Raw genomic sequence first — 26,101 nt, forward strand, 5'->3', positions numbered from 1 at the left:
CTGACTTATGCCATCTACCATCTGGTTCCAAAAAAGCAAGTTGGTATTATAATCAGATAAATCAGAGAACTAGTGTAAACTTATTTGGTTAATGATTCTATTGTTGGTTGGGAACTGCCATGTTTCACAGCATTAACTGTTCTACAAAGGCTGTTTGAGGGCCAAAGAAGAGGTGAGCATTCTCGTGAATGGTGTAGGCAATATAATTTTCACTTGTTAAAGGCTAAAATAAAAAATTATCACCTATATTAAATTATTGATTTGCACTTCTTGTATAGGATGCAGCTGAGGTTAACTAGAGCTACTTTGGAAAGGTTAAAAGAGCAGTAGACAAGATAATTGTGAATAGGTTTAGCAGTGACAGATGTGTTTAGTAAGTCAGAAGGTGATTAGGTTCTTTGAAGAGGTTAAGCAAAGCTATTTATGATTGAGGGCCAACATACGGTTGAGGTACTAAATGGGCTGGGATATTTGAGTGGGCTGGCAGGAAGTCCAATATTAAAAAATCAAATTCTGGGAATTATAGCCCAGTTAGTTTGATTTCAGTTGCAGGGAAGATGTTGGAAGATATTATTAATGATATGTTGTATGATCGCTGGGAGCGATTCACAGCTATTAAATGGTCCTGACATAGCTTTAGAAACCCAAGGGCCTCCCTCGCTAACCTGGACCAATTTTTCAAAGAGATAAGGAGGCTGGTGGATGATGGTAGCCCAGCTGAAGTTGTGTATTTTGATTTCTAGAAAGCTTTCAATAAAGTGCCATCCAGAAGGCTATTAGGTTCAATCTTATTATGTGGGACTGCTATGCAAAATTTAAACTAGATGCAAGTTGGGAACCATTGCTCTTCAATATCTTCATTAATGATTTTGATGAAAGCATTAACAAAAATATTCTCAATTTTGCTGATGATCCAAAAATATATGTGGGAGCTAGAAACATATAGATCAAGTAAATGGACTGAAGCTGCCTAGTACACATTGGAGAACAGGACCAATATGATTGGAAATTCTCAATAATGAAGGTAACAGATTTTGTTTTCTGTAGGTAGGCAATTTGAGCTAGATAGAGATAAGACAGCTATAGGACATGAATGCAAAATACAAAAGAAAAGTTATGTTAGATGCCAGGAATTATTTGTTTTCACAAACAATCATCAAGCTCCGAAGCTGCTTATCAGATATGTGGTAGAAAACCAGAATTTGGGTTCCTGCCAACCTTCAAAATGGTACTAGACAAATTCCTAAGCATGGAAAATCTCTTCAATTAAAGAAGGTAGGTGAAAGATAAGTGGTATTATTGATATGAGTTGCTGTAAGTTCCTGGATCTTGCTTGGTTGTCTGTGGGGGTAGAGTAAATTCCCAGATGTTTCCCCTAATTTCTTTTTATTCATTCATGGGATGTGGGCATTGCTGGCTAGGCCAGCATTTATTGCCCATCCCTAATTGCCCTTGAGAAGGTAGCACTGAGTCATCTTCTTGATCTGCAGCCCATATGGTGTGTAGATACATCCATAATGCTGTTAGGAAGGGAGTTCCAGGATTTTGAATCAGTGACAGTGAAGGAATGGCAATTTGGTTTCAAGTCAGGATGGTGTGTAGCTTGGAGGGGAATTTGCAGAAGGTGGTCTTCCCATGACCTTGGCCTTCTGGGTAGTTGATGACATGGGTTTGGAAGGTGCTGTCGAAGGAGCCTTGGCAAGTGGCTACTGTGCATCTTGCAGAGGGTACACACTGCTGCCACTGTGTATTTGTGGAGGGAATGAATTTTTAAGATGGTGGATGAGATGCAATTCAAGCAGACTGCTTTGTTTTGGACATTGTTGAGCTTCTTGGGCCCTCTCAGCTGCACTCATCTGGACAAGTAAAGAGAATTCCATCACATTCCTGACTTGTAGATAGCGGACAGGCTTTGGGGAGTCAGGTGGTGAGTTACTCTCTGCTGAATTCCCAGTCTCTGACCTGTTCTGCTCTTGTAGCTGCAGTATTTATATGGCTTGTCCAGTTTAGTTTCTGGTCAATGATAACTCCCAGGATGTTGATAGTGGGGGATTCAGCAATGGTAATGCCATAGAATGTCAAGGGGAGATGGTTTTATTCTCTTTTTTGGAAATGGTCATTGCCTGGCACTTATGTGGTATCAAGTAGATATAATAATTCTCATTATGTTATTGGAATTTATTGTGAAGTAGGGTAATAGTGGGGTCTTCTCTATGGGGTTATGTCTGTCTGTGTGTGGGACTTAATTGAATTAAAGGCAGTTGATCTGAAGGCTTTCATGTGTCAGAAGATAAGCTAGAATTGAAGTATTAAGTAGGTAAACATAGGTGTAAAGGGGACCTTTGCATTATTAAAAAAAAAAACAGGTTAAATTGATTCAAAGTAAGGGATGAAATGTTTCACCTAGCCAGAGGAAGTTAAGAAACAGTGTGTTTATTTTTCCCAAAGATTACTGGTAAAATTGGTACTGTGAGAGATGTTTATTATTAGAAAGGTAAAGTCCAAAGACATGGTGAAACAATGGGAATTTGCACTCAAAGAGGAAAATATGTATTAAGGAGCAAAGGTTGTGTGTAAGGGAAGGCATTCTATGATCTAACAAGTATGAAAAGCCTTCAGCATCTATGCCTCAAGTTGCTGTCTACAAAGAACTGAAGTTAAGAAAACTCACTTTGAATTGGATTGTTCAGGGTATCTTGTTTCTTTGCCTGGGCCTTTTAATATCTATGTGTCTTACGGTTGCCTTAACGAAAGTGTAACTGGCAGTGAAATTAACTAGGGCATTTAGAAATTATCATCGAGTAATTTGTAGATTTATGCGTGTATTTAAAATTATTTCTTCTATTAATAAAGGTTTAATTTAGTTTTGTAAAAAAACCTCGGTGATCTTATTACTACTGAATTCAGGGCATGCATCACGAAATTTATACAAATTGCAAAACAGTTGTGGCGGTTGTTTCAAGTTTCCCTTTGGGATTTGAGCAACTCAGCATTTACCATTGATTGTGCCATAACATGCTGCTTTGCTGAACTTTCACAAGATGCACTCGTATTCTTCCATCTGTATAATATTTTTCTATGTTCACTTCGAGAAGATGGACTTGATCCTTTATGACCCTATATGCCTTGGTTTATAAAGAAGGTCTTTGATCCCATTCAGTATTAAAAATGACAGAATTGTTCAATGTACAGAAGGGTTTATATCCCATAAGCCTTCATCAGAAACCGGGGTGAAGCTTTAATTCACAAAAGCTGCTGTGACTTAACCAACAACCATAACAGCGGCCTGCATTTATATAGCACATACATGTAGAAAAACATTCTAAGGAGCTTCACAGAAGCTTTATCAAACAAAATTTGACACCGAGCCATGTAATCAGTTATTAGGACAGGTCGTCAAAACCCATCTCTTTGATCAAGCTTTTAAGAAGTGACTTAAAGGAGGTAGAGAAGTGGAATACAAGTTTAGGCTGAACATTCCAGGCTTCAGGACCTACACAACTGAAGACATTGCCGTCCAAAAGCATTGGTCTATCTCCCAGGTACTGAATTCAAGGCATGCATCTCAAAAATTTATACAAATTGCAAAACATTGTTTCAAGTTTCCCTTTGTGATTTGAGCGGCTCAGCATTTACCATCGGCTGTGCCATAACATGTGGCACATATCAGTCCAAGCCTGAATGTTGTCCAGGTCCTCCTGCATATGGTCACAGACAGCTTTAGTATTTGAGGGATTGCGAATGGTGCTGAACATTGTGCATCAGCGAACATCCCCACTTCTGAACTTATGATGGAGGGATGGTCATTGATGAAGCAGTTGAAGATGTTTGGGCCTAGGACACCGTTGTGATATGCCTTTAAGAGATAGCAGCATGCCATTGTAGTATAGGGATATTCGGCAGAGCAAGGGTTAATGTGGGACTAGAGAACAGCACTACCCAAGGTATGATGTAGGGAGTCATACGATAGTGGGCTGTGTAGTAGAGTCTGCAAGGATCCAGCATGGAGGCAGCACCCATGCATGTACATAGCTATGGGTTACCAATAAACGATTTATGTCCAACCATTCAAGCCTCCAGATTTCTCCATGAGACACCAAACAACCTTTACAACATACACTGCCCTGAGGAAAGCCTGCAGTGATGTCCTGGGGCTGAGATGACTGACCTTCAATATCCACAACTTTTTTTCTTTCAGCTAGATATGAATCCAACCAATAGAGAGGTCATCTCCTGATTCCCATTGACCCCAGTTTTGCTAGAACTCCCTAATGCCACACTCGGTCAAATTCTGCCTAGATGTCAAGGACAGTCACTCTCATCTCACCTGTGGAGTTCAGCTCTTTTGTCCATGTTTGAACCAAGGCTGTAATGAGTGAGCGGACTGATTGGCCCACGTGGAACTCAAACTGAGTGTCAGGGAGCAGGCTATTGCTAATTGTCTCAGATTTTCTGTCCCCTCTTCCAATGGAGTGTGTGAATAAGGGGTGGGTTTCTGGTGTTCTTGGCATGCACATATTTGGTTGGAATGGATTTAACGGTCTTTACATGTCCCCCTGTATCATGTTCCCTTATTATTAGTAACAATACACACAGGCGTTTTTTACCTTCCGCTGAAAGATACAGAAATGTTCATTTCACCAAGCAAGGGTTGATTTAATATTCATTTTAGTCTTGGTTCCTTGGTTGAAACAGAAGGCAATTTAAAGGTGCTAATGTTCAGAAAATGCAAATTCTTTGGCTCGTACCTGTCCATTAGTGCATTCAATGGCTGAATGAGTGAAACATTAAATTCCAATAATCTCAGATATTTCAACGACAGGCAACATTTAATGCCCTTGTCAATCAGTCGATAACTATTGAATTTAATTAAGGGATATGCAAATTTTGGTAAATGGGCTTGTGTATCAGCATACCTCCAATGGTTTTAGAACAATATTCCTCTGCATAGATTTACTCCAAAAGTTACTGTCTTCTGTAAGCAATCTGGGTTTAGGTCAACTACGGGTTGAGCCATGCCAAAACTGAAGAACCATTTTCAGGGATCTAGTTAATTCTGAAATACAATGCAAGAGAAACATTGTTATTGCTGTTGATGTAGCAAAGTATTATAATGTTAAAAAAAACTTTGTTTCTGAATACTATTCATCTATTCTATTTGACATTAAAATAAACAGCCTGTTAGTTAATGGTCTGGATCTTGGTCTGTTAGAATGTATATAATCAATCCAAAAATGAGGAGAATCATTTATTAGCACCTGATATTGTGGCAGAGTGTTAAGGATTCTCTGCTTGATTCTAGGGATTTCATTATCCTTTGCTTAAATAATAGACTTCAAATCATAGGAAAAATATATCTATGGTCTGCTTTTGGGAATGGTTAGAGATGCTGAACCTGAGCCTAATATTCAGCATACAAACTGACAATACATCAAAGATCTTGACAGAGAAGTAAGCGAACACTTAAATTCTACACCTTTATCAGTAATCTTCCTTATTGTATATTTTACAGCTGGATTTTTGACCATCTTTCAGTCAGAAATGCCATGGCAGTTGTTTGAAAAGTATTAAAGGGTTCTAGTTGGCCTCTATTTTGCCACACCAGCTAGCGACGTGGTCTCTATAAAATTTAAAAATCTGTACACGCCCATTTTGTTAATGGATTGTAAATCATTTGAAAAAGGTTCTTAGCCCTTTTCTGTGAACAACCAGGAAATTACAGCCCAAGAGAGGATGGAAGGTGAAAATCTACTCAACCCATCAATCTCCTTTTTCCATAAACCATGTACAATTTTCCCTGTTGCAGCAATTGCTCAACCCATTCAATCTTCTGAAAGAGGTGATCAATCATGGCCAAAAGACTGCACGTTGACAAAATTCTAAAGTTACGCCTGATCCCAAAGGTAATCAAGCAAAACTGGAAGAAATAAACTCAGTGGCATCATCTCTGAAGTGTTGCATTCCATACATGAAAGCTTTATTCTCCTTATACCTAAAGAAGCGTACACTTGCCTTAGAAGGGGTGCAACAAAGGTTCCCTAGATTGATTCCTGGGGTGGGAGACCTGTCCTATGAGGAGAGATGGAGTAGAATAAACCTATGTTCTTTGCAGTTCAGAAGAGTGAGAGGGAATCTCATTGAAACATTCAAAGTTTTTAAGGAGGGTTCGACAGATGGATGCTGAGAGCCTGTTTCTGCCAGTTGGAGAATCTTAAACAAGTGGTTTAAAAAAAAGCAGAACATGCTGGAAATACTCAGCATCTGTGAGGAGGAAAGCAGTTAATGTTTCAGGTCGAAGACTTTTCATCAGAACTGGGAAAATTTAGGTATGTAACAGATCTTAAGGGGAGAGGAGAGTGGGAAAAAGAACTAAAGCAAAGGTCTGTGGATAGATCAGAATACAGGAGAGATAAAGTAATAATTCTTCTCTGCCGATGCTGCCAGACCTGCTGAGCTTTTCCGGGTAATTCTGTTTTTCTTAAGTAATAAAAGGATTGATTCTGTAAGGCCAAAGGGTGTGGTAATAGAACAAGAAAAAATTCAAAAGATGCGTCTAAATGAGGTGTGAATGACAGAATGATGAATAGCTGCTGACCAAAAGCAAAAGCAATAGATAAGCATGGGAGTAAGATCAAAACTTGCAAAAAGGAAACAAAACCGGGGCAGAGATTATAGTCTGAAATTGTTGAACACAATATTGAGTCTGGAAGACTGTAAAGTACCTAATCGAAAGAGGAGGTGCTGTTCCTCGAGCTTGCGTTGAGCTTCATTGGGACACTACACAAGTCCAAGGACAGGGGGCAGAATTTGGGTGTGAATGGACAATATGGCAGGAAGGTCAAAAATCAGTTTTACAATATCATGAAACCAGTTTGCAATCACCCGCTCCGTCTGTCAATGGCGGCCCACATTTCTCACTGCTACATGTCAGGAATTTACTGTAATATATCTGAATAGCATTATAAGACCAACTCTCTGGAAGCTCCCGCACCAGATCACCTGAGCATGTCAGTGTAATTGCACACCGAAGTGTTTCACAAATGAACATAAGCGACATACTCTTGGTGAGCTGCACTTCACTTGGGATTTTGAATCTGCTTTGCTGACCTTGCTTCGGGCAGCACTCACAGTCATCAGCGCCAGGCTTCACAGGCAGCACCACGTCACTTTAAAGGAAGCTCACGGGCAGGTCTCTAGTTACCAGAGGTGGCTTTTCAATGGCTGCAGGGCTAGGACTTGCTTGGGGAAGGGGGAGAAGTGGCCTCAGGCAAGAGAAGAGGCTGCAGGGCTAGGCCATTACTGGGAAGGTGGGTATCCCAGGATGTGTGGGGACACAAGTTGATCTGTGCAAGTGGCCTCAAGAGGGTGAGGGCTGAGGAGGCAGCCTCCAGGGGAGATGAGGCCAGATGGAGATGTGAGGGTATGTGTGAGAGAATGAGTGGTGATGTCCCTTGACTTGGCAGTGAGTGAGATGCCAGTGAATGTGTGTGCTTGTGATTGTGTGAGTTTAGAGTGATGAGATAGTTGCCTTAACCTTGTAGGGGGTGGTGTGTATGTCAGCTTCACCTCTGACTTCTGAGCGGTTCGAATCGCTCCCATTCCCTGGGTTCTAGACCTTGGACTTATTTGGGGGTTGTGACAAAGTGCAGCAGACAACTGGTTTTTGTGCAAGAAAAAATGACTGTGTTTATTGAAGTCACAAATGAATTTATAAAATTAGGATTACACAGAGCTTATACAGACTTACAAAGTACACTTAGTTAAGAATGGGGAACACACAGCATAATGAGGAAAAAATCACGCTACTAATCCCCTTACCATTGTCCCACCCCCAAAACCTAACTAAATTGAACTAGGAGAGATCAGGGATCATGCTCACCAACCAGGGTTCCTTGACAGTTCGAAATCCAGCCAGATAAGCCGGTTGCAGTTTTGGGGTACGCTCTTTGTGTCCTCTGGGGCCTGCCGTCCCCATGTGGTTCTGATCTGTGGAATCTGCGAAGGTTCTTCAGTTGAGTGGAGGACGCAGTTGTGGGTGGTCGATCTTCGTGCAGGGCTGTGGTTGCGGCCTTGTTGTTTTCGGTTGAGCCTGCCACCCTGTGCCCCTCACCGTGATGTTGCCTGCGGGCCTGCAAACCTCCAGATCTCCTTCCTCTGCTTGGCTCAGCTCCCTGCTTAAACTCGGCTTCAACTGCTCCCAACTGCTCACTGCCCTGTGTCAGCTTTCAAAACTGCTCACCCTTCTGTGTCTCCCAAAAACTGCTCACTTCAGATCTGCTGGGCCAGTTATACTGTTTTTTTAAAAATTTATCTCAATCCAAATCAAGGTTAGGTCTTTGTTTGATTTTGGTGGGCTTCCCCAGGTGATTGTTGTCTCATTGTTCTTAATGGGCTCGCATGATGTTATAAAAACAAAAAACTGCGGATGCTGGAAATCCAAAACAAAAACAGAATTACCTGGAAAAACTCAGCAGGTCTGGCAGCATCAGCGGAGAAGAAAAGAGTTGACGTTTCGAGTCCGCATGACCCTTCATAATTGCATTGATTGTCGTCTTCCTGCTCCCGGAGTTAGTAGCGATTATTTATGCAAGATTTTGATGGGCTCTAGTTTCAAGTTGATTGTTTTAAAGGGAAGAATGCATATTCTGTCCCCTCTCATCTGGTTTCAGGTCCAAAAGTCGTATCCTTGTTGATGATATGAAAAATGTCAGAATTTTGAGAACCCTTCACCCTGGTGACACAGATGAGATCATTCATCCTCTTTCTGCACTGGATGGTGAACATCTTGTGTGCAGCGTTGGCACTGACCACCACTGCCACCACCTCCCAAGCCGGAGTGGTGATACTGATGGGCCTCCCGCAGCCAGTGTGGAGGTAGAGGACATCACTGCAGGCTCCAACAGTGTCCAGAAGCCGTCCTAGGAATGAGTCACTGAATCTGGGGGCTGTAGTCTTCTTGCCTTTTGGTCCATGTCTTCATTGCATTTGTACTGGGCTGGGAGCACTGAGAGGTGTGTGCACGGCTGCACTTTAAATATGATGCCCGGCGCGAGGAAGTTGATGGCCTGGCGGGTGAATTGGAGCCATCGAAATGGCATGTTTCCTGGAAATGCATGATTAGTGAGGCGGGATTGGAACAGTACAGCATGCAAATCCAGCCGCAAACGTTCTTTTTCCCGCTCACTACCACAATTAGTGCAAATCTGGGATGATTCTGCCCAGAGAGGTCAGAGTGGGAGCAAAGTATAGAACTAAAATGACAGGCAACCTGAAGCTTTGAGTTATGCTTGTGGACTGAACAGAAGTGTTCACAAAGCAGTCAGCTAATATACGTTTGGTCGCCCCGGTGTAGAGCAGGTCACACTGTGAGCAGCAAATACAGTAGATTAAATTGAAAGAAATCAATGTTCACTTGGAAGGAGTGCTTGGAGGTCTTGGATGGTGAGAAGGAAGGAAATAAGAGGGCAGATGTTGAGTCTCCTGAGCTTTCATGGAAAGGGGAGGGAAAAAGTGGATGATTGAGGACTGGGCCGGGATGTCGCAGAGGCAACAGTTCCTTTCAATTTCTTAAAGAGAAGGAGGAGTGGGGAAAGACGTGTTTGATGGCATCATGCTGGAGGTGGCGGAAATGGCAGAGGATGATCAGTGGTGGGGTGCAAGGTGAGGTCCAGAGGGAAGGGGGTGAGAGCAAGAGTGTGGAAATGGGACAGACACGGCCCTGTCAACCACAGTGGCAGATGAGTCTTTGCCTGAAGGAAAAGGAAGTGCTTATACAGAAAGTTACATCATCAGAGATGATGTGATGGAGACGGAGAAACTGGAAGAATGGAATAGAATCATTTATGGGAGGTGAGGTGTGAGGAAGTGCAGTTGAGGTGACAGTGGGATAGCAGGTGAATGTTTTCTTAACCACTTGTCTTGAGCTGACTTATTTTTGCGGTTCTGCCCCTTCATTCTGTAAATCAGTCTAAGTGGAACAAACTGTTCAGAGAGGATTGAGCAGCACAGTGGTAATTATGGATGTGAGAAAACTGAATAGTATTGTGAAATATGGATTGAGAGGGAAAGAGATTGAATCACACAGAATAGTGGTAATTGTAGGGGAGGAGAGACTAACCATGGTCAGGACTTTAGATTTTTATCGCATGCTATCATCAATAGTTTCATTTTTATGAAGTGACGAATCATTGAGTCATAAAGTGAAATCCTTTTCCATGCCGTTGCTATAGCCACTTCCATTATTTCCATTATGCTATTCATGAATTGAGAAATGATATGGCTTCCTTGGTTACTTGTTCTGTTGCGCAGCTTTTATTTCTGACCCCTGTTTCTTCATATTTCTAAAAGTGATTCATTTCCAAGTTTCCCCCTTTTCAATGATTGCATCTCGTTTTATTTTTACACCGTTTTCCTCCCACTGTAAATGACTCATAGTAGGGCAGTTAACCAATCTACAGAAGCCTCATTGTCGGTCTTTCATTTAAACAAAACACAGTAAGAAACTTGAATAGATTTTTACTGCTTAACATTTGGACTGAACCACGGTTGATTTTTAAAAGAAGTATTTTTGCATCTTCAGTGATTCTTGCAATCAATGGCCAGTTGTTTATGTGAGAATAGTAATTAATTGAAGTTGCTGAGTGTGAGGAATGCGCAGTTTGTAAAGGAGGGAAGCAGATACTGGTGGAGTCCAACTCACATGACACAATAGCACTTTAGTACCAGTGACATGATTTGATTGCGAAGGCGTGCATTCCGTTGTTAGCTACCATGTACCCATCTACCAGGAAAACAAAGCCTCAACTCCCATTTGTACTTTTTATGTAGAATAACGTAGGATGGAATATGTTTCAATGTTGGAAATGTGTTTCCAAGTTTAAATGACATTAATCAAATCACTGCAATTTGCTGTAATCACTTGATGTAACCTTAACTTCCTTGATGTTTTCCTACCTCTGTAATCAAATCTTATTGAATTGTAATGCATTATATTTTTTATGTTGACTTCCATCAATCATTGTATTCTAACTGATACATAATTTTCACAAGCTAATGAGTTTATTTTATATTAAATTTGATATTTTGATACAAGAAAATGAGAAAAAAAACATGGGTTTAATATTAGTAGTACATCACAAAATTTAAACATATTTTAAGTGAAGCTTTCATACACTTGGGAAAGCAGCCAGCTAATTTCAAAATGGAAATTTGATATTGCAATACAATTAGTTTAATGCTGTGTGAGACCTCAGTAATAACACATGTATACCTGCTGATAGTTAGAACAGGAGGATTGGTGCTATTTTGCTGTAAAAAGCAAAGTTCCCTTCTCTAATTTATTTAAAAAAAACTAGATCACAATGTTTGGTTCACTCTGAATTTTAAAACGATATTTTCGAAGCAAAGTGACTTAAATGTGGACATGATAAGCAAGGAGCTAAAAGACGTAGGAGTGAACGTAAAATTGCATTACTATTAGTCAGCAAGATGTAGGCATGATCTGTCAACTATGAAAAAAAATAGAAATCAGGTAAGATGCAAAAGGGAGAGGGAAATGCTGATTATTTCGTCAAAATATGGTGTGATTGATTGACACAGTAACCAGTATTCATCACAAACGATAGTGATCTTGCATTGAAAAATTAGCAAGAAAACTATGGTGATAAATAATTTTCCTTTTTAATTTCTATCTAAGGAAAACACTTAAGAACAAGAATGCTGAACTGTTTGCATCTATGCGGTGAAGGAGAGGGAAAAAGACAAACTAAATCTTGCTTGATATTGTTTGATATTGCTCAGAAGTGGCATCAAGGTTGTAATCAGTTGAAACTGGCCATTTACTAGTTGCAGCAGGCTGCTTTTAGATTTGTAGAATATTTTGCAGAGTTTAAGTCAGGAAATAATAATTCACAGAATAAAATACTCCTCCTCATTGATCCTGGTGCTGTTTGTAGTCAGCGCAGAAGTAATTGCCTTTAGATTATACAGGCAAAGAATAACATTACATGAGCTGGAATGTTTACACATGCCAAATGTTGTGAATACTGGAAATCTGAAATAGGAACAGAAAATGCTGGAAATAGTCAGCAGGTCAGACCACATCTATGGAGAGAGAGAGAGGGATAAAGTTAGTGTTTCAGGTTGATCAGAATGGGGAAGAAGTTTGAATAACAGGTATGAAGCAAGTACAGATACAGAGAAAAGGGGTAAGAGAGGAAAGAACTGAAAAGGAGGCCCATGATATTGGGGGGGTGGGGAGGCAAGAGAGATTAAATGACAGAAGGGATGACAATGCAAGGTTAAAGGGCATGGCAATGGGACAAGCTAAGAAATGAAAGATAGGTCCAGGACACTAGTAAATGGTAATAGGAGAATTCATTACCAATAGCTGCTGTCAGAAAAAAACAGGAGCAGTGGCTATGCCCTGACATTGTCAAATGTAATGTTGGGTTTTGAAGGCTCTAAAGTAGCTCTTTGAAAATGAGGTGCTTTTCTAAGCATGTGCAACCCCGAGACTGGGATTCCTAACTGGGGTCTGGAGGGAGTGTGGACACAATTTGGAAATTGCATTCCCAGAGGCCGGCACTGGAACCCTCTTGCTCCAGAACAACACTCAATTTTCAAAGAGTTGGCAGGAAGGAGTGTACGAGGAATCCACTCACCTCCAATTAATGGCCTATTAAGTTCCTTAAGGAGCTTATTAAGGGGGCTGTCTGGTGCAGAATGGAATTTTTAAACTTTATTTTAGTGAACCCGAGCAACCTGCTGCAAGTTAGCGCACAACTGTCAGGTTCATTGTTAGACCAAATTAAATTTATTTGACTTAGTGTGGAAACTTTTTAAATGGACCTATTGCACCTGTGCTATCACCGGGCCTTCATTTTTCCTGTACGGCCCCTTTCATCAACTGGCAAGACAAATAAGGCAAAGTTATTAAGTTTATTTTTCCCAAAAGTGCTGGCCATAAGGACAACATGGAAGATTTTTAAATTCTTGGAAAAGGAACTTCCAAAGAAAGGGTGAAACAATGGGATTTACAGATCAAAATAGAGAAAACATATTTAAAGAAAGATGGAAAGCTGTATGGGAGTGGTCATGTGAGATCTTGACTGTGTAAAATAGATGTGTGAAGAAGCAGCCTCCAGGCACCCCAGAGAAGTGCTTGCTGAGTGCAAGATTTTGTTAGAAGCTTTGGAATTCTATTGTCGAGTGAAAGGGAGAAAGAAGCTGTGAAGTACCACCCTTATAGCAACAGTAGGTGCTTATGGTAATATTGCTGGATGTTTTATACATTAAGAATCTATTTGGACTGTTGCCTGAAAGGGATGTGTAGTTGGGAGTCTAGTTAAGCAGAAATTTTGTAGGAACTGTTATAAGACTAAATGTAACTATGTGACTGCAGTCATCTGTGTTTAAGCATTCTTTTCTCTTGTTAATAAATGTTTAAATTTAATCTTTAAAATCTCAAAAGGTGATAGTGGACTCTTTACTTCTGACTTCAGTGTACTAACCTTCTCGTAATAAATACAAATTGCAAAATCATTGTAATAGCTTGGACTTTGGGATTTGGTCAGCCTGGCAAATGCCACCTGCCATATCATAACACAAGACTGACACAGTTGAGATGCAGGTTCAGGTCAGGACTTCATCCGGATGTCAGTTTCCCGACCCTACTTTGAAAACCCAGCCCCCTGACTCTGTACTTGCTTAAAACCTGCTAGATCACTTTATTTTTCTAGTTCTGATGTAAAATCATTTACCAAAACTGTTTCACTCTCTACAGATGCTCCCTGACCTGCTGAGTACTTCCAGCATTTTCTGTTTTCATTTCAGATTTCTGTCATCTGCAATATTCTGCTTTTGTTACTTGAAATATTAACTCTGTTGCTTTCTTCAAAGACGCTGCCTGACTTGCTGTGTTTTTCTCACTTTTTCTGTTTTTACATTAACTAGAATGTTTAAGCCAGCAGCGCTGAAGAAAAAACTCAAGCTTATGCTAATGGTTGGACAGAATTTCAAAAGCTGCTTTAACATGCATGTAACTCCTAGCTTAATATGGCTCTCAACAGTTTTTCTGTTCAAAACACTAAACAGTCTTTTTAATTTGATATAAAGGTACAGATAAGTAGTATTTGTCAGCATTGTGAAGCACATTTCAGCCTGTTTTAAATTTATAATTTAATTTCTAGTTTTAGTGCTGCACTGACAAATGAGGACTGAGCGGCAGGACATAAAATAAGTAATGGGGGAGAAATTGATTGGCGCCCGACTATTCCAAGGATTGCCAGGTCCAACCTAATTCATTCAGGGTTAGATTTTCACTATTACTGCAGAGTCTGTGCAAAATTAAACACTGCATTTATAGTTGTAAATCCAGCCTCACATAAATCCCATCATGGTGTTCATCAATAACAATTAAAACTAAGGGATTTAAAATGTCACTCTTAAGTAGGTTTACGTTGTAACTCAAGTCATTAGTCTTAAAATTTCCAAACCTTCAAACCTATCATGGACTCAACTCCAGAGTTGAGTTCAACAATACCCGTGCAAGAAACCCACAGGTAAATGATCAAAACTTCCATTGTTTGTGTTTTCCCTTGTATCACTATTATCAACCATGACCAATTGCGCACCATAGATGGCTGGAACAGTAAAGGCGCTATCATGAATGTCTACCTTCTTGAATATTTGGCTCCTTAAAACTTGCCTTGTAATTAATTACAAAGATTTTATCCATGACTTCAGATAGATTTCATTGCTTCAGTGCAAACTCTCGCCTTGAACTGTGAAAATGAAGCAATAACTATTCTTCTGCAGTATATGGTCCTATCTGTACAATACACAGGGTGTACAGACCATGGCAGAAATTGTCCCAGATTCGCACTAAGTGCGGTACTGGGTGGGAGAAAGGATGTTTTACCCGCCGGCTGCAATGGCGGCTTTTCACGCCATATCATCCCAATCCCCCCTCATTAATAATGCATTCCTGGGAAACACGCTGTTTCGGTGGCAGGCGGGCTCCCATTCGCCCACCACACCATCACCTCGCCGCTTAACCATGCCGGGCGCCATATTTAAAATATAACCGCATGCACAACTCTCAGTGCTTCCAGCCCAGGACTGCTACAAAGAAGACATGGCCCTGAAAAGCAAGAAGATTGCAGACCCCCACCCCGTTTTATGAAGCGTCCCTCAAGTGCCTTTTGGACACAGTGGAGGGCCACCACAATGTTCTTTATCCTGTTCTGGATACAGGAGGGGCAGCAACATGACCAATCCAGCATGGGAGGTGGTGGCAGCAGTAGGCAGCATCAACGCCCTGCAAAAGAGGACAACAACCCAGTGCCGAAAAAAGATGAGTGATCTCTTCCCTCCTGCAAGGGTAAATCACTCTCAACTCGCACAATCCACAGGGATCTCACTCACTGCCAGTTCAAGAGACATCACCATTCACTCTCTCACGCACGCCTTCATTGTCCTCATCCTGTCTAAGGGAACACTCACCACCCACACATGCCAGGCATACTTATCAATAGGCCTGGCAGACAACCTGCTTATGCTCTCTCCATCTTTATTCATGCAGGACAAGCTGGCATACAACAGGGAGAGCTCGCAGACCAAAGGAGGAATGCCTGAAGTCAAGGTCCTCATGGACTGTGAAAATAGAGTCAGCCAGCTGGCCGGCAATGATCTGGACCATACCAGTGCTGACAATGAGGTTGGCAGTGCTCGACCAAGTGAGGATCCAGCAGTGCAACATCCATCAGACAACCATGCTGTGAGTGATGTGTCCTGTTCTACAGTCCTCTACCATGCACTAATTATCGCTCCTGGCTTTCACAGGCATATTGGGGAAACAGTCGATGGAGTCCATGACCCAGGGCCTCCAATCAAGCCCTGAAGACAACTTGGAAGAAGAATTTGAAGGCACCCTCATTGAAGTCCTGTCACAGCGCTCGCCCACACCCTCCACCAACACAGGGACACACACGTCGGTTGGACCTAGCTTTAGAGTAGCCTTGGGTTCACAGTCTGGTGAGCACATTGCACTGTCTGATCCACAGCAGGCAGTGGCAAGGACTTCCCAGGTTTCTGGAACTCAGAGGAACTGAGGCCAGAAATTTGCCGAGTCCAAGTCAGATGATGAGTCTCTGGTCAAATGTTAGTTGCTGGAGCTGCAAAGGCAAGTTCTGTAACATCAGGAAGGGATGTCCGTTGCACTCCTCAGATTGCAAAGCAGTCTGTCTGGCTTTAGGCGGAGGTGATAGCACCAGCATGGCAACGCACTGAGGTCAACACCAGTATGATTGCAGCTGCCAAAGATACCTTGGTCCAGGACATCATTCCTGCACTGCTGCGCAGGCTGAACTCCATCGCTGACACCAAAATTGGCTTCCAACAGTATGTATGTGAGAGGGATGTGGGGCAGCTCAATCTCACTCTAGCTACACCTTCGCCTCAAGGAGTCAGTCAGGGACCCTCAGGCACCCATAGCGAGGAGGTTCAACAGGCGCTCACCCAGGGCGCCCAGGTGACTCGGGGAATCTCCGGCCCATCTGAATCCCCTCTTCCTGTGACCCCAGCAGCTCCAGGCTGAGAAGGATGCAATCGCCACACAGCAGGTCCCCGAAAGCAGGCAAGGGCCCTCCAGGTCTCTGCCCTCCAGAGATGCCCACCAAGGCAAACAGGGAGTAGCAGTCAGCAGGCTGCCTCCACCTCCACTGTGGATGACCGGGGTGCACCAAGACTAAGAAGGTTTAGGAAAGTTAAGAAGATGTAACTTTTTTTGAGTCAACCAAATAAACTAAATTAATAAAATCAAGGACAAAGTAAAAAGTAGTCCCTTAAAGGGAAACTGCAAAAACAAAGACAAAATTTAAAGGAAGCTTGCAAGCATTAAACCAAAATGTGATTAAGGGGGTCAATAAAACGCCCCAGCCCCCGCGGTGCACACCAAGCATGGAAGGCTCGACAGTGCCGGCATACACCACGTGCTCCCTCTCTAGGAACACCCGGCCGTGAACATAGCCGCGGAAGAGGGGCAGATAATCGGGTTGGACAACCCACTCAATCGCCCACTGCCTGGATTTGTTAATAGCTAACTTGGCCAGGCCCAGGAGCAGGTTCACGAGAAGGTCCTCCTCCTTCCCGACCCCCTCTCTACCGGGTGCCCATAGATCAGGAGCGTGGAACTGAAACGCAAACAAAACATCAGTAAAATATTTTTTAAATAACTGAAAAGGGAGTGCGGCCTACAACAATTAACATATAGTTAAGAAGATGTAGTTGCAAAGCATGGGCATGGATGTTAGTCACTTGTACATAATGTTCACGATTGTCAATAAACTCCCTGCCTATGGCTCCTTGTTCTGATGAGCAGTGTTCATGTCACTCAGATGTGAAGCCTTGGTTCATGCACAAGATAAAGGCAGGTGTCTCAATCTAGGGACTCTTCCCTGTGCTCTGTGCGGCCTTCAGACCAAAGTTATGCTCCTGCCTCACACTCCCTGGACATGTTACTGCTACTTGCACCTCGATGTTACTTGTCATTGCTGCCAGAATGTCATGGGCAGGTGTCACAAAGTTCTCCCATTCTCTCTGTATGTTCTTAGTACCTTTGAGGTGAAGCTGGCCTCCATCTCGTCAGCATTTCTGACCAGTGATGTTGTGCTTCTGAACAGGTCAGGTGCTGAAGGAGGACAAAGGATCAGATGCATTTAAAGCTATGACCCTGAGCACAGAGTGCAAGCGAGCTGCCCTCAGCCAGACAGGAGTCAGACAGGAGCCAGACATTCTCAGAGTCTATGTGAAGATCTATGGAGTGTCCTCAATGCATGAAGTTATCATCCTCCTGGAATAAAGCAACTATTAGGGCCTCTGCTGTGTCACCATGATAGGAGCATTATCACAGAGGGTATGTGTGCTGCCATTACCCAGACTGGATTCAAATGTTCACAGATGTGATGACTTGTGGTGTCTCCTCACTGCATGTTGTCATCATCATCTTCAACAAATCTAGCAGCTTTGAGGGCCTCCCAAGCACACCTGACTCGCTTGGTCAGTGCGAGGGCCTCATCAGCATCATTGTCGCCTTCGAGGACCTCATCCCCATCGACATCCTCCTCATCAGAGGAGACGGCCAGCTCCTCCATCTCCTCTTCAGCCAGCTCCTCTCCAGCCAGCAGTGCTTGGTTGTAAAGGGCACAGCAGGTGAGGATGATGCATGACACCATCTGTGGACTATATCGCAGAGCTTCACCAGACTGGTCTAGGCACCGGAACCTCATTTTCAGCATCCTGATGGTTTTCTCTACTAAGTTGCGAGTTGCAGCAAGAGCCTCATTATGCCGTCATTCTGCTGCAGCCTAAGACTGCCTCATGGGTGTCATCAGCCATGGCGCTGCAGGTAGCCCTTGTCCCCAAGGCCCATCCCTGCAGCCTCTGTGGACCCTAGAATATGTCAGAGATCTGAGACCAACTCAGAACGTAGGAGTCGTGGACACTCCCTGGGAATCGTGCACAGGCCTGCATGATGTGTTTGTGGTGGTCGCACACCAGCTGCACATTCAGCGAGTGGAAGCCCTTGCGGTTGATATAGTTGATTGCGTGTTGCGATGGAGATCAGAGCACCAGATGGCTGCACCTATGGGAAACCTGAGATCTGAGCAAATCCAATCACTCTTGCATCCTGGCTTTCCTGGTCTAGGGTGAAATGCACAAGGCTGCGTGCCTCCTTGACCTCATGGATGCATTTGAGGATGGAGGCTTGTAATATCCCACAGAGATCACCTGTGGAGCCCTGAAAGAGGCCACTGGCATAAAAATTAAGTGCTGCTATCACTTTCATGGACACTGGCAGTGGATGCCCTCCATGCCCCCATGGTGCCAAATCCTGCAGCCAGTGGCAGATGTGACTGACCAGTCCCCTAGGCATGCACTGTCTTCTGTGACACTGATTCTCAATCATCTGCAGGAATGAAAGGCAGCGTCCATAGACCCTTCTTCCTGAGGGTGCTGCTCTTACCTCTGCCCACCAAGGTGCCGCCATTGGTCTCTTCTCCACCATCTCTACTCACTGTAAGCCATGGGGCATACAGCTAGGTCACCAGGATCCATGTTCCTGATGTTGTATTCCTGCAGGATGAAAGAGAGAGATGCATGGGTTGACTTAGATGTTCTAAGAACCTCTCTTGGTTCCGTCTGAAGGCCTCTTAATGCCTCCCGGAGAGTGCTGGCCATCACATGGATAGTCAGAGTTTAGCGCTGTTCAGCTGCTGAGACCCCACCAACTCTGCCCCACTCCACCTGACCAATTGGTGGCAGCTTTGCCCACTGGACTGCAATCTGTGCTCTCAGCTCAGGCACAGGCATTCTCCTAACCCGCACTGCAAGACTGCACTGTTAGCTTGAACCATGGGGCAGACTGATCCAAACTTGAATGATGACATTGCAAGGGGCTGTGAGCATCTTCACCAGTGACTGCTCCATGATCAGCTTTAGCAAGGAGACTGTCATCGAACTGTTCTGCAGTCCACTAAAATGCTCATTAGCTTGCAATGTGTGTCCAATGGACGAAAAATTCAGGAGCGCTTGGCGGCAATTTCATGCCTCTGCATTGCTTGAGTGGGCAGATAAGCTAGAGGCCTGACTGCAAGCATGTCAATGTGGCTGCATCTGAACTGTCTCAGCTACAGAGGAATAGTCATTTTATACAAGGTTTCCCTAATGCATGACCATTTCCCTCCCCCCACACACCCCGCACATGCTTGTGTACTACCTTCAATGCAGGGTGGCCCTTGCACTGCCCCCCAACTCGCTTTAACCACAGGGCAGCAACCGTGCAATGATGCCAACGTGCTCGGATGATCCAGCATGGGGAGATGATTGTGACGAGCTTGGTTTATAATGATATAGTGATGTATTACAATGAGGTTCCTGACGTCCAATGGTGGGAAACACAGCCCACCATCGATGGGCAGAACATACGATTGTGAACTGGTTTCACAACATCATGAAACCGAAGTTTGGCCTTCTCACCGCATTGTCCGCACATACCACCAAACTCACCTGACGCCTGTGGGCACGCAAAATTCTGCCCCATATATTCATTGACTATTTTTCCAACCTATATTCATAAAAGGAATTTTATCATCTGCCTCTTCAAAATACACATTTTTTCATTTAATTTTTAAACCTCTCTTGTCCTGTACACAAGATTATTAGTAAGATTCAAGATAGATCCAAAGGACTAGTTTTAACTTACTCTATCCACTGAGCAGAGGGTGGTAGCCCTAAAATCAGTGTGCTACACTTATCATCCCATCCTCCCCCAATCCTGCCTGTATCCAATTTGCCTGTAGCCTTAATAAATAGCTTAGCCTCTTAAAATACTTAAATACCTACAAATAATTGTTGAGTGCTATTTCAAAACTTGAGACCTTAATTAATTTTTAAAAAGGCAATAGATATGACAGGGCAGGTGATGTGTTGCAGCTGTAGCATGTTGACATTGGTGGACACCAGTGTGATCCACAACAACTACATTTGTAGTAAGTGTCCACAGCTCGAGGAACTTCAGCTTAGAGATGATGCTCTGAAGTCCGAGCTTCTACACTGTGATTCATCAGAGGTGATGAAAGTTACCTAGACACTTTATTCCAGGAGGTGGTCACATGCCTTAGGTTAAGTACTTCAGACTTGGTTTGTGGTCAGGGACAGGAGACTGTGACTGCAGGGAGGATGAACAAAATGAGCATGGCATCATGGTATGGGGGCCATTCAATTTTGGGGAGTAAAAATGAATTCAGTGTTAATAGGGGACTGTTTTGTCAGGGGGATACAGATATTGTGCTCTCCAGCTGAGAGTGAGAGTCCCAAAGGCTGTGTTCCTGTCCTGTGACAGAGGGGACATCTGCTTAGGGCTAGAGAGAAACATGGAGTTGGAAGGGAAATTTCCAGTTGTTGTGGTCCACGTGGTACTAATGACACAGTTAGGACTAAGAAAGAGGCTCTGCTAAGTGAGTATCAGCAGTTAGGAGCTAAAGTGAATAACAGAACCATAAAGCTAATTTTTTGGAATACTGTCTGAGCCCTGAGCAAATTGGCATAGGGCAAATAAGATGAGAGAGTTGAATGCATGGCTCAAAGATTGGTGTAGAAGCAATGGTTTTGATTCATGGGGCACTGGCACCTGTACTGGGAAAGAGGGAGCTGTTCCATTGGAATGGGCTTCACTTGAACCATAAAGGGACCTGGTAACTTAAATAACTAGGCCAGTAGAGAGAGCTTTAAAGTAAATAGTGGGGGTGGGGGGGCGGGGAACCACATGAAGGGAGAATTAGAAAGTTAATGAGAGAGGACAAGACAATAGTGCAGGGTAGCAATAAGGGTAATGATAATCCAAGTCTGACAGGAAGAGATGGGGCATACAACCATAAGAGTGCACCAGTAAATAGGGTCATAGTAGGGAAAATGGTAAAAAGACAGGATTAAAGGCTCTTTGAATGCATGAAGCATTTGTACCAAGATTGATGAATTTATAGCACAGATAGGAGTAAATGGGTATGATAAGTTAGCCATTACAGAGGTAATTTTTAAGGACCAAGGTGGAAACTGAACATTCAAAGGCAACTGACATTCCAAAAGAAAAGGAAGAAAGGAAAAGGAGGATAAATTGGCAAAGGAGGCCTTGAAGATGAGTTCACAGGGTGTATTCAGGACAGTTTCCTAAAAGAATATATTGTGGAATTAACCAGGCAACAGTCTATGTTAGACCTGGTAATGTGTAATTAAACAGGATTAATTAGTGATATCATAGTAAAGTATGCTCCAGGGAAGAGTGATCATAAATTAATAGAATTTACATTCAGTTGGAGGATGAGAAACTTGCATCTGAAACTAGTGCCTTAAGCCTAAATAAAGGCAATTACAAAAGTATGAAGACAGAGTTGGCTAAAGTAGACTGAGAAGAATGCTGCCAAGAAATCCAGGTTAGTGGGAATTAGATTGGGAAAATTTTAGAGACCAGCAAAGGATGACTAAAAAATAATAGAGGAAGAAATTAGAGTCAATTAGGAGGAAATATGAAAACAGACAGTAAGTGCTTCCACTAGCATACACAAATTATGAGAGCAGCAATTGGAAACATTAGTCTCTTAAAGGATGAACTGAGGAATTAGTAATGGGAAACAAGGAAATGGCAGAAGCTTTGAACAAATATTTTGTGTTTGTCTTAACTGTGGAAAACCCAAAAAGCATCGCAAGATTTGTAGACAATCAGGGAACAAAAGGGAAAGAGGAATTTAAAACAATCACTAACACTAGAGAAACACAAATAAAACTAATGGGACTGAAGGTTGACAAGTCCCCTGGACCTGATGGTCTGCATCCTAGGGTCACAAGAGAAGAAGCTGCAGATATAGTACATGCATTGGTTGTAATCTTTTTAAAATTCTCTAGATTCTGAAAAGGTTCCAGCGCATTGGAAAACCCTATTTGTAACACCTCTATTCAAGAAAGGGGGAGACAGAAAACAGGGAATTAGGCAAATTCGCCTAACATCTGCCATTGGAAAACTGCTGGAATCCATTACTAAGGAAGTTATAGCAGGACATTTAGAAAATTATGATACAATCAAACAGAGTGAGTTTGGTTTTCTAAAAGGGAAATCATATTTGACAAATTTATTAGAGTTCTTTGAGGATATAGCAAGCAGGGTGGATAAAGGGGAACCAGTGGGTGTAATGTTTTTGGATTTCCAAAAGGCATTCAAAAAAGTGCCACAAAGAAGACAAGATGAGAGCTCATGGCATTGGAGGTAATATGTTAGCATGGATAGAGCTAACAAACAGGAAACAGGGTCGGGATAACTGGGTAATTTTCAGATCGGCAAACTATAATTAGTGGGGTGCATCAGGGAATAATACAATGCATATTAATGACTTGGTTGAAAGGACATAGTGTATTATGATCAAATTAGCTAATTATACAAAGACAGGAAAGCAAGCTGAGAGGAGGACACAGTCTGCAAAGGAATATAGGTTAAGTGAACAAGCAAAAACAAATTGGCAGATGGGGTATAACATGGGAAAATGTGAGGTTATTACTTTGCAGGAAGAATAGAAAATCAGGGTATTATTTAAATAGAGACAGGCTGCAGAACATTGTGGTCTGAGGGATTTGGTTGTCCTCATACATAAATCATAAAATTTTAACATGCGGTACAGCAAGTAATTAGAAAGGCAAATGGAATGTCAGCCTTTATTATAAGGTGGTTGGTGTATAAACCAAGGGAAGTCTTGCTACAACCATACAGGGTATTGGGAAGACCACTGTGAGCACTGTGTATAATTTTGGTTTCCTTATCTGCAGGGGCACATGCTTGAGGAGGTTCACTCAGTTGATTCTTGGGATGAAGAGGTTGACTAATGAAGAAACGTTGGCATGTTAGGCCTATACTCGTTGAAGTTTAGAAGAATAAGAAGTGATTTTATTGAAACATATAAGATTCTGTGGAGATTTGACAGGGTTAGAGGATGTTTTTCCCCACGGGGGAATCTAGAACCAAGGGGCATAGTTTCAGAATAACGGGTCTTCCTTTTAAGGTGGAGATGAGGAGGAATTTCTTCTCTCTTTGGCATTCTCTACTCCAGAGACCAGTGGAAGCTGGGTCATTGAATATACTCAAGGTTGAGATTGTTGATCTACAAGGGAGTCAAGGCCTATGGGAGGCAGGCAGGAGAGTGAAGTTGAGGTCATGATCAAATCAGCCTATATCTTATTGAATGGTTGAGCAGGCTTGGTTGATGGGCTGAATGGCCAACTCCTGCTCCTTTATCTTATGTTATTATGTAAAGGCAGCTGATGTGCCTGACTGAAGCAGACAGAAGCTTTATTAAACCGTGTAAATCAGGATCCTTTGATGTCAATAGGGCCCCTATGCCATTCCAATGTGTAAATTGGTAATAGTGCTGGACCTGACCAGTCTTACTGAGTAGTACACATTTAAAATTACAATTGAAACCAATGTTTTAAGGGGCACTAACCTGGGTGTTTGGATTTCTCTTTAAACGTTAACGGTCTCTAATAGGATCATAACAGAATCGCATATAAGGAGGTTTCCTTTAACTTATCCAACCCATAAGGTTCTTAGGTCCAAGGTATGTTACCTTCAATTATCAGCAGTACATCAGGAGATCGCACTTGTCCAGTGAGTTCCTAGGCCTGTACAGTATCTTACAACAGGATTTGCAACCCACTGCCTTCATTAAACTTTTCACCTGATGCTCAATTCATGCTGTAGCAATTGACATTATTCACAAAAATCAATCTTTAATCCATGCCTGCATCAAGAAGATCACTGATGCCAAGAACGACATTTTATTACATTGTCCATTGATGCCAACAGTCAGTAGCAAAGGGTTGTAGACTTACCTGGATTAACAGGCTACCTTCACATTCAGGCTGCATCCTTGTAGCTATGTGGGCACCTCCCAATCAGCCAGCAGCCTTCATGAATAGGAAAGGCTACCAGTCCATCAATGCTAAGCTGGTGAGTGATCACTGCCAGTACTAAATGTAGAGTTTCCTAGTAGTGGTCAAGTTGAATAGATGCTATTTAGTCCACTATGCTCCCACTACTTGAGCCATGTCAGCATCTCAGAGGCCTGTTGCTAGATAGAGCGCTAGTCTCTGTGTACCTGACTCACGACCCTCCTGTATCATCTGTGCTTGCCTGCTGAATGGAGTCATAACAAAGTCAAGGGACCATTCGACCAATAATATACCACTGGATGGTTCAAACATACTAGCTGCTGGGACAGGTATGAGGTGTCTCTGCAGTGTAGTCTTCAGAGAGCCTCTTGTGTTCTGCACAACTTTGCTATGTGACAGGGTTAGTATATGGAGACTTCCCAAATTTGATGATTCCAACAATGGCAAGGAGCTAGCAGAAATGGAATGCCAACCGCATTAATCTGCAACTGGTGTTATTCCTCAGTGGACCTGCCACCCCTCACCCTACCCCCTACCATTGCATTAACTGTTCTCAATGCCACTTCTACCAACCTTTCCACACAGAAATAAAGAGTTTGCAACCTCAGACCAACTTTCGTATACATGACACCCAAAGTTGCAGGCTTGGCTGCTACTTTAGAAAAATGCTGCCGACAAAGTTGCAAAAGCAAAAACCGTTTCTCCAGGGTTCCCATGGATTCTCGACCGAAATGATTGGTAGGACCTCCACCTCACCTAACATTCAATTCTGAGTCTTGTTATGGAAACATCACAAGAACTTTCAAGAGAAAATGGATGTGGATAATTTGCCTATAAGTGTGCCTTATTTTCAATCATTTTTATTTCTCTTTTTCTTTTCCTGAATATCCCCACATCAAATATCACCCAAGATCAAGAGACCAAGCAGCTGCTATGTCCCTTGAATTGCAAGAATGGTGTGAAAGTAGCACCAAGAGGTCTTCCCTTTGTTTGGGACCCCGAATTCAGTGCGCGCGGTACACCAAAGTTCTATTGTACTGTGCCACTTAAAGAATTGCACACTAAGAATGGGAAAAGATAGTTCAGTCAATACACTTTGAAAAACAGCAAAACAAAATGCACATTCACTGAACCTTAAAGAACACTGATTTCCATTGATGTTACTTGAAAATACACTAAGCAGTCGCCAAAGTCTGTCAAGCTGTTGTAAACATTTGTTATTCATATGTTTTGACATTAGGGGTTGCGCAGATGCATTTGTTCAGTCTGTCAAATGGATACCTCAGATCAAGGTGTTTGTTATTACTATTGAAATGTCTGAATGTGCTAAGAACAATCATATCTAAACATAGTCAGACAAGATTCTCCTGAAATGAGATGGGATAGCAATGGAATTTAAGGGAAAATTCATATAGTAAGGCCTATTAAGCCCGACCAAATTTCCCTCCCCGCTCCTACCAACCTTGGGCGAAGGGGGTAGGGGTTGCTATGTTTGCAGATCCCAGGCCCCTGGAAGATTTTCCTGGTTTCCTCCCTACTTACTGCTGCTCTATGTACCAGAAGGGGTACTGGCCTGAGCCCCTCAAAGGAAGGAGAGGGCCTTGCTCTT

This window comes from Carcharodon carcharias, chromosome 6, assembly GCF_017639515.1.
Source record: "Carcharodon carcharias isolate sCarCar2 chromosome 6, sCarCar2.pri, whole genome shotgun sequence".
NCBI lineage: Eukaryota > Metazoa > Chordata > Chondrichthyes > Lamniformes > Lamnidae > Carcharodon > Carcharodon carcharias.